This window comes from Paroedura picta, chromosome 5 (assembly GCF_049243985.1).
Source record: "Paroedura picta isolate Pp20150507F chromosome 5, Ppicta_v3.0, whole genome shotgun sequence".
Taxonomy (NCBI): Eukaryota; Metazoa; Chordata; class Lepidosauria; order Squamata; family Gekkonidae; genus Paroedura; species Paroedura picta.
The window spans coordinates 105,164,536-105,178,240 of NC_135373.1; the positions used below are offsets into that span (position 1 = coordinate 105,164,536).

General features: G+C 41.2%; 1 protein-coding gene across 3 annotated transcripts in view; it reads right to left on the reverse strand.

The window, feature by feature from the left end:
• Positions 1–13,705, reverse strand: part of ABTB3 (ankyrin repeat and BTB domain containing 3) — a 241,559-nt gene that overhangs the window by 40,009 nt on the left and 187,845 nt on the right. The window lies entirely within an intron of this gene.

A 13,705-nucleotide genomic window follows, 5' to 3' on the forward strand; every position in this document is an offset into this window, starting at 1 on the left:
GGATGGAAGGCTGAGCCGGCTGCTGGGATCAAACTCCCAGCCTCATGGGCAGAGCTTTCAGATTGCATGTCTGCTGCCTTACCACTCTGCGCCACAAGAGGCTCTACTGAATATAATAAGTAACTAAATGTGGGAAATGCTTTTGCACATTGGTGTAAAAATACATGGCAATTTTCAATTGTCACTATAAGGACCGCAGTACCATTTTACCTCACGGATTCCAAAAGTCACCACATCTAAAAACTGTTCTTAAGGATCATTGGACAGTTTTGAAATTGATGAAGGAAGGCAGATTCTGAGAACTTCTGTCACATATGGTAACGATCGCTACTTATTCTGTCAACTTATACCAGAAACTGCTAGTTTGAAATGCAGAAATAGCTCAGTTACAGCCCTGCAGCAGCATATCTAGAGTAATAACTGTACAATTTTACTGGCATAACAAAGAACACAAATGTAAGAAGTAATTCCATCTGTGTAGCAGAAGTGAAATCTTAGCAGGGCTACAACATTTAGGGATCCCCACGGTATGGGTGCAAGTAGAACCACCCTGCTTAATTAGGGTATGAAGCCTGTTAGGATGAAATCTGGTCGAGAGGCAACCCTGATTGGTCTCCGCTTCTGTTTAAATTGGGGTCAATGTTCCTCTTAACCATGGCAGAGATGGAAGGGGCTATTTGCTTGAAAGAGTGGCTGTGAAAGGAAGGCAATTTGCATCCTGCAACATCTCTTAATCCGAAAATGACTTGTTTACAGGCCTGAGCAATACCTTAATTGGGAAGAATGAACAACATACTGAGCAGGAGGTGGTTAAGCAAAGTAAACATGGAGGAGTATATGTTTCAAAAGAGCCTGTTGAGGTGATGCAGTATGAAACTGGGCATGCAAGGGAAGGACTGTTTCTCTACGTTCTACTGAATCATTCAGTTGAACAACAGTTAGGAAGTTGGCCAAAGCAAATAAAGCAAAAGTAGCCAAATGCAGTAGCCTAGATTTATGGATTTTCTCTGACTGCTTGCAAGTTGTGCAATACAATAACACCAAAGCTGGCTGCTTACTAGAGCCATCTGTCCGGGAATAATGCTTTTTGCAAGAAATATGTTTGCTTTGGCAAGAAAGGCTGCTGACACATCAAAGAGCTGAAAATTTCCCACTTAACTTTATCATGCATGCGCCTCTTATTTGTACTGTGGCTGTTTCACCTGTGAAAGCCACAGCAGTGGGTCCCAAAATTGGGTTTAAAGCCATGAATGTTCCAGTAAAAATAAATATGAAGGTGATTCAGGGTTTTTTTAAATGCCATTCTATACATTTAGGAAATGGGACTGAAAAGTCAATTTGGGACCGTGGACAAAATAATAGGACTTGAACTGGAAAATCGTGGGTTCAGATTTCTAACCTTGAGCCAATTGACTCTTGGCTTAACCGGCTTCGTTTGGTTGTTTTGAATATAAAATGGAATGAGCAGTACATGTTGCCATGGCCTTACTGATACAAGGGCATAATAAAAAAAAATAATTAAAACCAGTAGTGAATGAAAGAAATGCCTGATTTTCTTCCGTAACCAAACTCAGTGTAAGAAGAAGTATCCATCAGCATTGAATAATCAAAGTTAATTTAGTTGGCTTACAGATTTCTCCTAGTTTCCTTTGCTAGCAATTCTGGAATGCTTCCTAATGACAGTCTCCTACTGATGCAAAATTCTACACACAAATTAAAAGCATTTAAGCCATTGTTCTCCCTTAGAAAACAATGACACTTAACTGGACAGATTTTTTTAATGAACAGTTTTGTCAGATTTCTTTTGGCAAGACATGCTATGGAACTAGGGAAGAGAATATGGGAAAGGTATACATAAAACACAGTTTTCCTGGGAACATCCAGGGAGTTCCAGTTGACACATATGACCTGGAAGTTCTGAGCTTCTCAAACATGTGGTGTTCCATTTTGGAGTGGGGCTATGGCTTGACCCTTCTCTTCCAAGCCATTTTCCTGACTTGGGCCATCTCCAGGAGATGCTGTTGGTTGTGTTGGGGGAACGTAATACGTGCCAATGGGCTACACATTAGGTTTTTCCAGCTGGATAAATAATGGCTCGCATGGGTAATTTCAAGCCAGGAAAATGGCATGAGGTTGAAATTTTGAAGCCCATTTGCCTCACATGTTACATTTGAGATTTGAGCTGGGCCTGCACATCCATGGGAAACATGAAATTCCCTAGACTCAAGAGATGCACCCAGGAAAACTGCATTCTATAGTGCAGCCCTCTGATGATAACTATATTAGCAACAAATTACATGGGCATGTGAACCACCTGCAGGGTTGCCTGAGGAGGGAATGCCTTAATCCATTTTCTCCATGTGAACTGATCTCTCTTATCTAGAGATCAGTTATAATCTCAGGAAATCTCCAGCAACCACCTGGAAGTTGGCAACCCTAACTAGCTGCCACACCTCAAACTTCACAGTATACAATCTATATGAGACCAGACATGAGCTTCACCTGCAAATCATTCAGTAATGTGAAATATACATGCATATGTGTTGCAGCAAAATCCTATGCAAAATTATTCCACCCTGCATGCATCCATTTGAAGGTGCTTTGTTGTTGTTGTTAGGTGCAAAGTCGTGTCCGACCCATCGCAACCCCATGGACAATGATCCTCCAGGCCTTCCTGTCCTCTACCATTCCCCAGAGTCCATTTAAGTTTGCACCGACTGCTTCAGTGACTCCATCCATCCACCTCATTCTCTGTTGTCCCCTTGTTCTTTTGCCCTTGATCGCTCCCAGCATTAGGCTCTTTTCCAGGGAGTAACTCAGCAAAGGATTGCACTGAGTGTATGAGGAATGTCCCATGGTAAAGTGGAATAGTGGTGACTTTTGCAGACATTCACTCAACCCCAGAATTTTGCCACAGGATTAGGTTGGGCATCAGAAAACAGTTCTGTGCAGCAGGAAACAGATCTTTTACAACTACAGCATACTGCAACCTGGGTTTTGTTGCTTTGTTTTAAAGAAGGGCTTCATTCATTCAAATGGATTTGAATTTACTCAAAACACATGCTCTCAGCATGGTACTTTACACTATATGGAATCAGGTATGGAAGGAGAGGAAGAAAAAGAAAAAGATTTTTATACTCTGTTTTGCCTCTATCTTGAGGAATTGCCTTCCCCTCCTCTCCCCACAACAGGCTGAGAGAGTTCTGAGAGAATTGAGACCCCAGTTCTCCCAGCAGTCTTCATGTGGAGAAGTAGGAAATTAAACCCAGTTCTTGAGTCTGCCACTCTTCACCACTAACACCACATTGCTTTACTACTTATTACACCATGTAACAAGTATGGTTGCAATTCCATGTGAATGCTGGCAGGGGCTCCTGGGAATTGTAGTCCATGGACATCTGGAGGGCTGCAGTTTGACTACCCCTGCTGTGGACAGTCAAATTGCCAGGTCTGGGTTGGGAAATGCCTGGAGTCTTTGAGCTGGGAGTGGGCAGGATATGAGGCAGGGAGGGACCTCAGTCGAGTATAATGTTAAGAGATAAATGTTCCAAAGCAGCCATTTTCTCCAGGGTAGCTGATCTCTTTAGTGTGAAGATAAGCTACAATTCCAGAGACTCCCCATGTCTCAACTGGGGGCCGGCATCCCTAGTGGACAGGGGAGGGACAGATCTCAACAGGGTATAATGTCATACAGTCCAACCTTCAAAGCAGCCAAGGTAGCTGTTGTCTGGAGATGGGTTACAATTTTGATACATCTCCAGACGCCACCTGGAGGCTGGCAACCTTATCCTAGCAAAGACTATTTCACACATTAAGGACACAACCAGTCTCACTGTGTGTGTGTGATGAGCAGTCATATAAGGTACCAGAATGTATTAATGACCTTTGGTGATCCCATTCCATATGCACAGCAGTACTGTGTACAAATGGCTAAAAATTAACAAGCCTGTTCTAACCTGCAGATTTCCCGTTAGCTTTCTGATTACCTGTGAAAGAAATACCAACTCTATGTATTAGCACATCTACCCTGCAATTAATTTTTCTGTGCTCTTAGCGCACAACTCCAGCTTTTGGAAGAAAGCAAGCTGAGGAAGCAGTGGAACAATTGCACACATCTTCCTATTCAAAACATTAATTTGAAGATTGCCCCCCCCCCCAAAATGTAGATATTTCTACATCAGTAGCTTCATGGAATATTCAGACTGCATAAAGTTAATGCTTACATGGATGTCAGCATATTCTCATGAATTTTAAGGATGTATTTGTGGCTAATTTATCTATTTTCCCTTGTTAAGCAGCATGTACATTTTTTCTGGATTCCAGTGCAAAAGCATTAGAGCAGATCTCCATTGATCAAACAGTGACAGTTGTAAAACAAAAATATTTAGGAACAATTTTTTTTTTTACAAAGCATCATGATAACAGAGTTTTTTTTTTTTGGGGGGGGGGTCAACATTTGTAGCAAGAAATCTGCTTGCTTCATACTTTGTTTCATGGGAAATGCCCCTATTCTAAGTTCTAAAATCGGTTCGGGATTGGGGGGTGGGGGAGAACAGGCAATATTAATTTATTCAAAACATTTTTTCTGTTGCCTTTCCATCAAAATTATTCAATTAAAACACATAAATGAACAACACTATAAGGAGGGCCAGTAACTGTTATCGAATGTATGCCAGACAAAGTAAACAGTCTTCACCTGTTGGTGAAAGATACCAATAGAAGGAGACAGACCAATCTCCCTGATAGGTGAGTTCCAAAATTTTGGTGCTACAGCAATGAAAGTTCCCTGGCATCAAGCATAAAATATTAAAAACATGTTTGTCATTTTTATATGGTTCAAATATACAAGTGCACATAAAATATCTTCTACGTATACTTTTAAAAAGCTGCATTGCATTCCATTCATAATATTTCAAATGGAAAATATAATCTATGTTTAGTAAAAATGTGCAAATAAATCTTACAACTAGGGCAGTTTAATTTATTGGACAAGATCCCCATAAATGCCTTTAGCCCCTAGTTCTTAATTCAGCACCCCATACTAGGTCAAGTCTGGGTTGGGAAATACCTGGTTACCAAGAGTGTCCTGGTAACCCTAACCAGTGGTCCCCAACCTCCGGTCGAGGGACCGGTCCGAAGATTAGTCGGTACCGGGCCACGGCTCCCCCTCGTCCTCCTCCCTGGCTGCTGCCCTGCCATTCTGCCACCGGCTCACCTTTGGTGTTCTCCGGCGGCCGCTATGGCTGGGGCTCCCCCTCGACATGGCACTGCACAGCTGCTGCTGGCATCGCCCCCCAGTTGGCGTTGGGAAGTCAGGGGCACTGGCGGGAAAGCAAGTGGAGCAGGGGCTCAGGCAGCGGCAGCAATGTCCATCGGCAACAGTAAAATTGTCAAGCATTGACCAGTCCCTGATGATAAAAAGGTTGGGGACCACTGCTCTACACAACAATCCTGAACTGCAGCTGTTCTCAACTTCCCTTGTGCGGTGCCTGGTCTTTACTCAGAGGAATGATGAGGTAGCAACCAGCACACAGTAAATCTCATAAACTCTATTTGCAATGCATCAGATCCCAAAAAGAAGGAACATGCTAAAACAAAAACACAAATTATAGATCATGAATAGACATGACTAAGCTTGGATCTCTATATTGTGGTCAAAATCTTTTATAAGATTAGGACATAAAAGGACTATTGTAGGATATGCATTACATACTCTGCAACATTAAAACGTATTATAATCCTAATACAGAAGTGAAATAGAGGAGAGAAGAGCCAGCACTAATTCTTCCTTATTAGTGTTCGATGCTAGGTTCGCAAAAGAGTATGAGATTCCCATCAGAAAACCTGGCCGTATAAGCATTCAAATCCCCTTTATCCTCTAGAATCATCTCTGCTGATGGTCTACTGAGTTTTCTCAAGGAGTCTGTCTCAAGGCACAAGCTGGGTTGGCATTTTGGTACCTAATTATTGTAGGAGTCATGGTTGACATTAGAGGATTTGTCAAAATTTTGGATGAGAACAAGGACACTCAAGGAGAGCAGCATATAAAAATGGTGCCGGATCTAATTAGGTGTAAAAAAATATCTTGCATTATGATCCAACACTCTAAAAGCACTCCTGGTTCTCCAACTCATCCAATGCATTTTAAATGACTAGCATTATAAATGGCTTTTCCCCAGATACCTTATGTTCTAAGCCCAGTCTATCTCTGTTCTACATATTACTAAATTCCTATACAAAAATGCTTTTCTAGAAAGTAATAGGCAAGAAATCTGCATGTACATCTTAACGTGTGTCCATGAAGTGTTTTGCTGTACATAATTGACCATAGCTCTTAACATATGTAGACTGGGCTGCATCCAAAGGATGGTGTTGAGTTCAAAAGTGACCTTTAGCTCACAAAGGGACATTGTTGAATCAGTATAAAAGTACTTGGGATCCAATCCTGGGGTTTCAAGCCAGTCTATAGCATGTACACTGGAAACAGCTCACATGTAAGAGGATCACATTATCATCTATACACAGTTTTTGCCCTGACCTGGATGATCCAGACTAGCCCAATCTTATCATATTTCTGAAGCTAGGTAGGGTCAGCTCTAGCTAGTATTTGGCAGGCAATGGCAAACCACCTCAATATGTCTCTTGCCTTAAAAACCCTACGAGGTTGCCATAAACTGGCTGTGACTCAATGATATTTTCCACCACTACCACCATTTTGACAAGTGTATATATATTTGATTGGAGCTGCTATAGATGAGGTAAAAGACCCCTACCTGAGATTCCAGGAGACTCACCACCATTCACAGTAGATAACTGATAGATGGGCTGACTCAGTGTAAGGGTACTTGTTTAACAGTGGGCCTGTTTCACAATGGCAGAGCACATGTTCTGTGCGCAGAAGGTCCCAGATTCAATCTCCAACATCTCAAGCCACAATTTCAGCTTGGAATAAACTCTGAAGGAATTTAAAGGGCTCCCAGTGCCTTTAAATGCCTTCTTCAAGCTGTGGCTACAGCTTGGAGTGAACTCCAAAGGCATTTAAAGAGTTCACAGGTCCTTTAAATGCCTTCTCCAAGTGGAGAGTTTACCTAGAAGGCTTTTAAAGAGACTGCAAACCCTTTAAATGCCTTTTAACTTCAGTTATCTGGTGGTCCCAAATATAGTTCTGGGATTTTTCAGGTCTGCCCATTTTGGATCTCAGTCTCATCAGTGCTATTTTCTTTGCTCTAACCTCCTGTGACAGCTATACTTTCCCCCACCTGCATCACTAGAGGTCTTTTTAAAATCAGTAGGTGACATATTGCAATACCACGAAGCTTCAGCAATATGACAGACAGAAGGAACACAGACAAGCTTTGATGTGAGCATGAAGTCTATGTACCCAAAAAATGTATACTCGATATTACAAGGTTGAACAGGAGATCAAACCACAGTAATAAAGCTCACTATGTATTGTAACTTTGCAAAATAAATAGCCTCTATTTTTGCTCGAACATTTGAGATCAGCTTTCTTATGCATTCTCCTATAGCTGCAATTATATTATCTACCACTGGAGGACTTCAGTTTCTTAAAATGGGACTTTTATCACAAGAAAACCTTTATTACAAGGACTTCAGCATGCTGTTATTCGGTCCCCCCCCCAAAAAAAAAATAGCCTGTAAAATAGCAATAACATGGAATTTAAATTATATGTCTTTGATGTTCAATGTTTGGTGGGGATTTTGTACTTAAGGATTTCTCAGATGTAAACCCAACACTGTAGATACTGTCACCATCACACTAGCAATAAACAGTTGATCTGCAAAAAGTCTTCCAGCAGTACTTTAGTACTAAAATAGAACCAAAGAAAGCAAGTACAACAGCAAGAGAAAACCTGAATACCTCTCTCTTTGTAAATCATTGCACGACCAAGATCCTTCTTTTATAATTTCTTGCATCTACTAGCATGACAATTGGAAGAATTAGTGCTAGTTGCCATGTGGATTGGAGCAGATCTGGGGAAAGGCCGGTGGAGACATACCCTAGGGACATCAGCTTTGTCTTGTGGAATTGTGATGCTTCAGGAATAATAAATGATCCATGATAAGCCAGGAGGGGCTGTAAGCAGCAGGAACACCATAATGAGTAAGTCACAAAGGCATATAAGTGCTCAAATAGCTGCCAAATCCTTGTGTATTTTAAGATGCCCTTCATAGAGGAGAAGGTCATACACTGATTCCTGTGCCTATCTCTTACATAGAATGTCCAAAATTTGAACCTTTGATACTGGCCCAGAGCAAATTGGTTTTCAGCCAGGTCAAAGGATACTAGATCATTATGTGGTTCTTGCTTATTTAGCCTATAAATATTCTGACCCTGGAGGGATCCTTTTTGCTGCCTTTATGGATCTAAAGGCAAATTTGATTCGATGCCAAAAGGCTTCTTTAGGAAAAATTAAAAGCAATGTTTATATATCGTTATCTTCTATGTCTTATTAGTCTTCGTTATATGAACTCTTCTGCCCAGGTACATTGCACTTTTGACGGTCAGCTCTCTGAAAAGATCAGGATAATCAAGGTTGTCAAACAAGAGTGTTTATTGGCACCTTTGCATTTTAATTTATGTTTACAAAGCTTCCAAATACCATCAAGGGACACCAATTTTGCTCTTCCATTTTAGCTAAGCAGCAAATTTCAATTTTGTTATTTGCAGATTTTTGCTTTCTGGAACTACAGTTGACCTTAGGAACTTAATGAAAAGCTTTTGATATATTGTGATCATCAATCCTTAGAGATAATCTTCTATGTCCAAAATCTTGAGAATTATTCTAAATCTAAATATAAAATCTTTAAACAGGCTAGCATAGATGCTTGATGCTCCAAGGGAACAGTAATGGCAGATAAATTTTTCACAGTCAGAGTCGTTCAGCAGTGGAATAGGCTGCCTAAGGAGGTGGTGAGCTCCCCCTCACTGGTAGTCTTCAAGCAAAGGTTGGATACACACTTTTCTTGGATGCTTTAGGATGCTTAGGGCTGATCCTGCGTAGAGCAGGGGGTTGTACTAGATGGCCTGTATGGCCCCTTCCAACTCTATGATTCTATGATTCTATGAAATAATGAGGGGGTTCTCCTATTGTAATAATTCAGTTAGAACTGGGACTGTTGGAGTAAAGCAGTTAGAATGATTCTAAATTCTAAATCAAGGTCTTTAGAAAGACTATCTAATACCAATACTCCTTGAATATTACATAAATGTATGTAATATTCAGGTAGCAGGTAGCAATCTATAAGTATCTAGGTATTTGCATCCCATTTAATTTAAATTAGGACACAGACAAAAGCCTATTTAAAAGTTTCAGGATTGATAAAAGTGATAATTCATTTCTATTATATGGTGGGGGGGGGGGCATTTAGAACTTTCCAGCAGCATTTTAGGTTTTTAAAGCTAGAGCTCTTATGTAGTTTCTCTATGGTGTCCCAATCTACATCCCAGCAGTTAATAAATCAGTGGATAATCTTGATTCCTTCTCTTTTCCCCAATGGATACGGGGCCTTCCCTCATGTATTGCCATCTGAGCAAATAGGCCAGAGCTAGGCATTAAATCAGCTGAAGCACTAGTATGGCTCTATGCTTTAAATATTAGAGCTAAAATTCTATACACTGTTCCAAAAGCTGATCTCTGATATCTCTTCAGCCAGGATCCAGCTTAAAGACCAGGATATGAGATGATAAATTTTGTAAACGAGGAGTCAGTCCTGAAGATATCGCATCCACAAATCCTTCAAAACACTAGAAAAGACTGACATGCCTAATAACTGGATTTTATTTCAACTTGGACTAGAGCAGGGGTAGTCAAACTGTGGCCCTCCAGATGTCCATGGACTACAATTCCCAGGAGCCCCTGCCAGCGAAAGCTGGCAGGGGATCCTGGGAATTGTAGTCCATGGACATCTGGAGGGCCGCAGATTGACTACCCCTGGACTAGAGAAAGGGAGATTTGATCCCCATTAGCACTAGGAATTTCCCCAACAAAAGGACCCTCTCATTATTTATCCACCCTTACTGTTCCCTCAGAGCCTCCCCTTCTATACATTTTGATGGCAAGATTTTGGTATCCTCTTTTCGAATAATTATTTTCCATGTCGTTCTGGCATTATCAATACACAGAATGGTAGACTGCTAAAAATAGAGAGAGAATGTTGGATCCAGAGGTGGATTTAAACTATTTGGATGTAAAATATGGGTGTAAACTATGTGGATGTAAACTACTCAGCCATTGCAAAGTTTTTGGCAGCGGCTTCTTCTGCTAGGCATAAAGGCTTAAAGTTAAATTAAAATTCTTTAGAAGAAATATATCATTATTCTATGGTTTGGGGTTGTTAAAGACACTGGGTCCATGAACAAAAAGCAGAAAGAAAGAACCTTAACATTCACATGAATAACTTAAAACTGAGCAAAGAGCCAATGAATGTCAACAGCTACCAAAATATTAACTAGCATGGATTTTATTTAACTAATTAAAACATTTATAAGCTCATTTTTTTCACAGGCAACTGGGTCTCAAGACAGGTAAGAGATTAAAAACCACATGAAAATCACAGAAACCTTAAAACATCAAACTGTTATTCAGATCACCATATATGTAGTCTTCAGAGAATCAACCTAGTTCATTCCAGTGTTCAACAAACATCCCATTTTAACAACATTTTAAAATTGGAACTCTTCCTTCTCCTTTATAATGGGTTGAAGGTTAATTCAGTTAGAAAAGCCACATTACAGATCTCCGATACTACCTAAGTAGCAGCATGATTTTTGCATATTTGCTATGCACATCCTCACTGCTGTTACCAAAGCCATTACTAATTCAACATCACCAGATCCAATACTCTTTCAAATAGCCAAGTAAGAATATTTTAGGCTCCTTTAGTGTCTTAAAACCCGTAGTATTTTGGGTCAATGCCCATATCTGGTCCCCAAACTTCAAACCATTAGAACAGTCAGCTGAAACCTTACAGATACCCTAAGAAACAGCAGACTGCAGAAAACCTCAAGAGATTCCAAAGTCTCTGTTAAAACGTCCATTTTATAAACTTTCTGACATTGCAAAAGAGATGGGGGCATTTCTAGTATCTTCTGGAAGGCTCTTTGGGCAGTTATGGAAAAAAATCTGTGAATGTGGAAACACAGAATGCATTGTCATATATAGGGATTACCAATGGATGCTGCTATGCTGAGGAAAGGTGCTGCTTTGACTTATATTAGAATTAAGGATCTTTCAAGTATAGGAGCCCCAAGCAATGAAGAAGTTTAATGTAAGCAGCCAACACCTTGAACTGGACTTGGAAACTAATACAGAATCAATGCAAAGATTGTAACACAGGTGTGCTAGAGTCCAGTGGCCCACTTCACTAATAGATTTTGCACAAACTGAAGTTTCTGAACTGTCTCCAAGGGTGGCCCCAGTGTAGAGAATGTTGTAATAGTCAAGCCAGCATATGTCCTACTTGCAAATCATGATATTCATAACAGGTTTCTGAGACTGCTAAGATTCACACATAACATTTTAGGGGATGGAGCCTGGGGAAAATAGGGGATGGGGGAATCTCAACGGAGTGTAGTGGACCAGTACAAACTGAAAACAGACCATGTTTCTCATGAAAATGGCTGCGTTGAGGATGAGGCAAAGATTGATTGAGGGGGCTGCCTCCAGCCCTAACCCTCAAAAGGAGGGAGGGATTGAGGTCTCCCCAGCCTGCCCCAAGCATGAGTTTCCCATGCAAACTAGGGGTCGGTAGCTCTGGGTTAGAGAAATCTGGATATTTTTCTTTGGGAGGTGGGAAGCCTTAGGAGGACATGGTTTGTTGAGGGGAAGATCTCCTTAGGGTAGAAAATAAAGTTTACCTTCAGAACAGCCATTTTCTGCAGGGAAACTGACCTAGGTCATCTAGAGATGAGCTATAACAGAAGGTCTCCGGGTGCTCCCTGGATATTGGCAGCCATATGGGTTGGGTGAGGTTCGATTTAAATGGGCGTGTCTAAGGGTTGTTAAGTATGGGTTAGGAAATTCCTGAGGATTTAGGGGTGGAGCCTGTGGAGGGGAGGGTTTGGGGAGGGACCTCAGCAGGGTGTATGCCATAGATCAAGGGTAGTCAACCTGTGGTCCTCCAGATGTCCATGGACTACAATTCCCATAAGCTCCTGCCAATGTTTGCCGGCAGGAGCTCATGGAAATTGTAGTCCATGAACATCTGGAGGACCACAGGTTGACTACCCCTGCCATAGATTCCACCCTCCAAAGCAGCCATTTTCTCCCAAAACTGATCTTGGTCATCTGGAGATCAATTGTAATAACAGGAGATCTCCAATGCCATCTGGAGTTGGCAGCCCAGCTTACAGTAGCTAAACATGCAGCGATGCAGTCACTGATCTTCCAGCAATTTACCTATTTCAGTGCTATGAACCTTGTGGAGGCTTGTGGAGCCTTGTGGAAAATTCAAAGGGTTACCAGGCAGCATATGAAATACAGAAGCCTTTAATTTTATTTTGCTGGCTCACCTGTATCTTTCAGTTAAATGGTGAAACAAACAAACCAATAAGATTTGTCAGAACTTTAGTGAGATGCATAAATATGTTAGAAGCAGAGGTAGGCGTAAATGCAAAATAAACCCCCAAACCCGCCCTGGCTTCCAAACCAAAATTACAAAAATTAAGAAGCAGTACAAGGTTATATCTATTCGGTGCATAATGCAGTGAAAAGCAGGGGGGCTCATGCATCTAAGGCACCTCTTATTTCAAGGGACTTCTATCAGATTCATCAGTACTGGTATGCCGCCCATGCTTAGGTTGACGTAGGATGCCTTATACTTCCAAATAGCACAAGGTGCACAGACTACTTTTGCCTTGCAGCAAGAAACATCTGAAACTTGTGCTGTGTTGTCTGTTTTAGCAAGAGATACACATACAATCCTTAAGAAGAGAATTTTTTTTGCAATAGATTGTTTTAAAAAAATAATATAGGATGTTGGGCTGATATTCTAAGGTAGAGTAGAGTATCAGCTCTTCTGCACTTAGGAGCCACTCCGCAACTGGAGGGCTAATTTCTGCTTTCACAGGTCATGATCATCCCCCATTAACCGTAAAAACAAACACTTCTCCCATTCTATGAGAATGCATCAAACCTCAGTGCTTTTCTCTCTACGCATAAACCGCTGTATCAAGCATTTCTGTCAATATGTAAAACATGCAGAAATCCTATTTACAGCAGGATTAGGAAATCACTGGCCACTCCTTACTTAATGCACTAAAATACGAAGCCAGGCATTAAGCTCTGTTCCCAAAACCTACTTCGGCAGTATCTTACAGCAGGAGCTGAAAGCACTTCTTGGTGCGAAGATGCTATTTAAACTGCAACAGAGAATGGAGCAAAGCCAGTTTTACAGCCTTTTAAATAACACCTCCGAAACCTGCACAGTGAGACAGAGATAATTAGGTGAGCACTTCAGTCTCTCATTAGGAAAGCAGCATTCGATGGCAAGGAGGGGAGGGGGGAAATATAAACAGAAGAAAAAAAAACGGAGAGCTTCAGCCCGCTATTTAAACACACAGGCATACGAGGCTTGCAGCTTCTCATGCAGCCCTGGGAAAGCGACGCAAGCTGCTAATTTTATACGCTCAATGTGCAAAAAAAACAGCCCCACCCGGCTTGCACATCTGCACACTGCATAC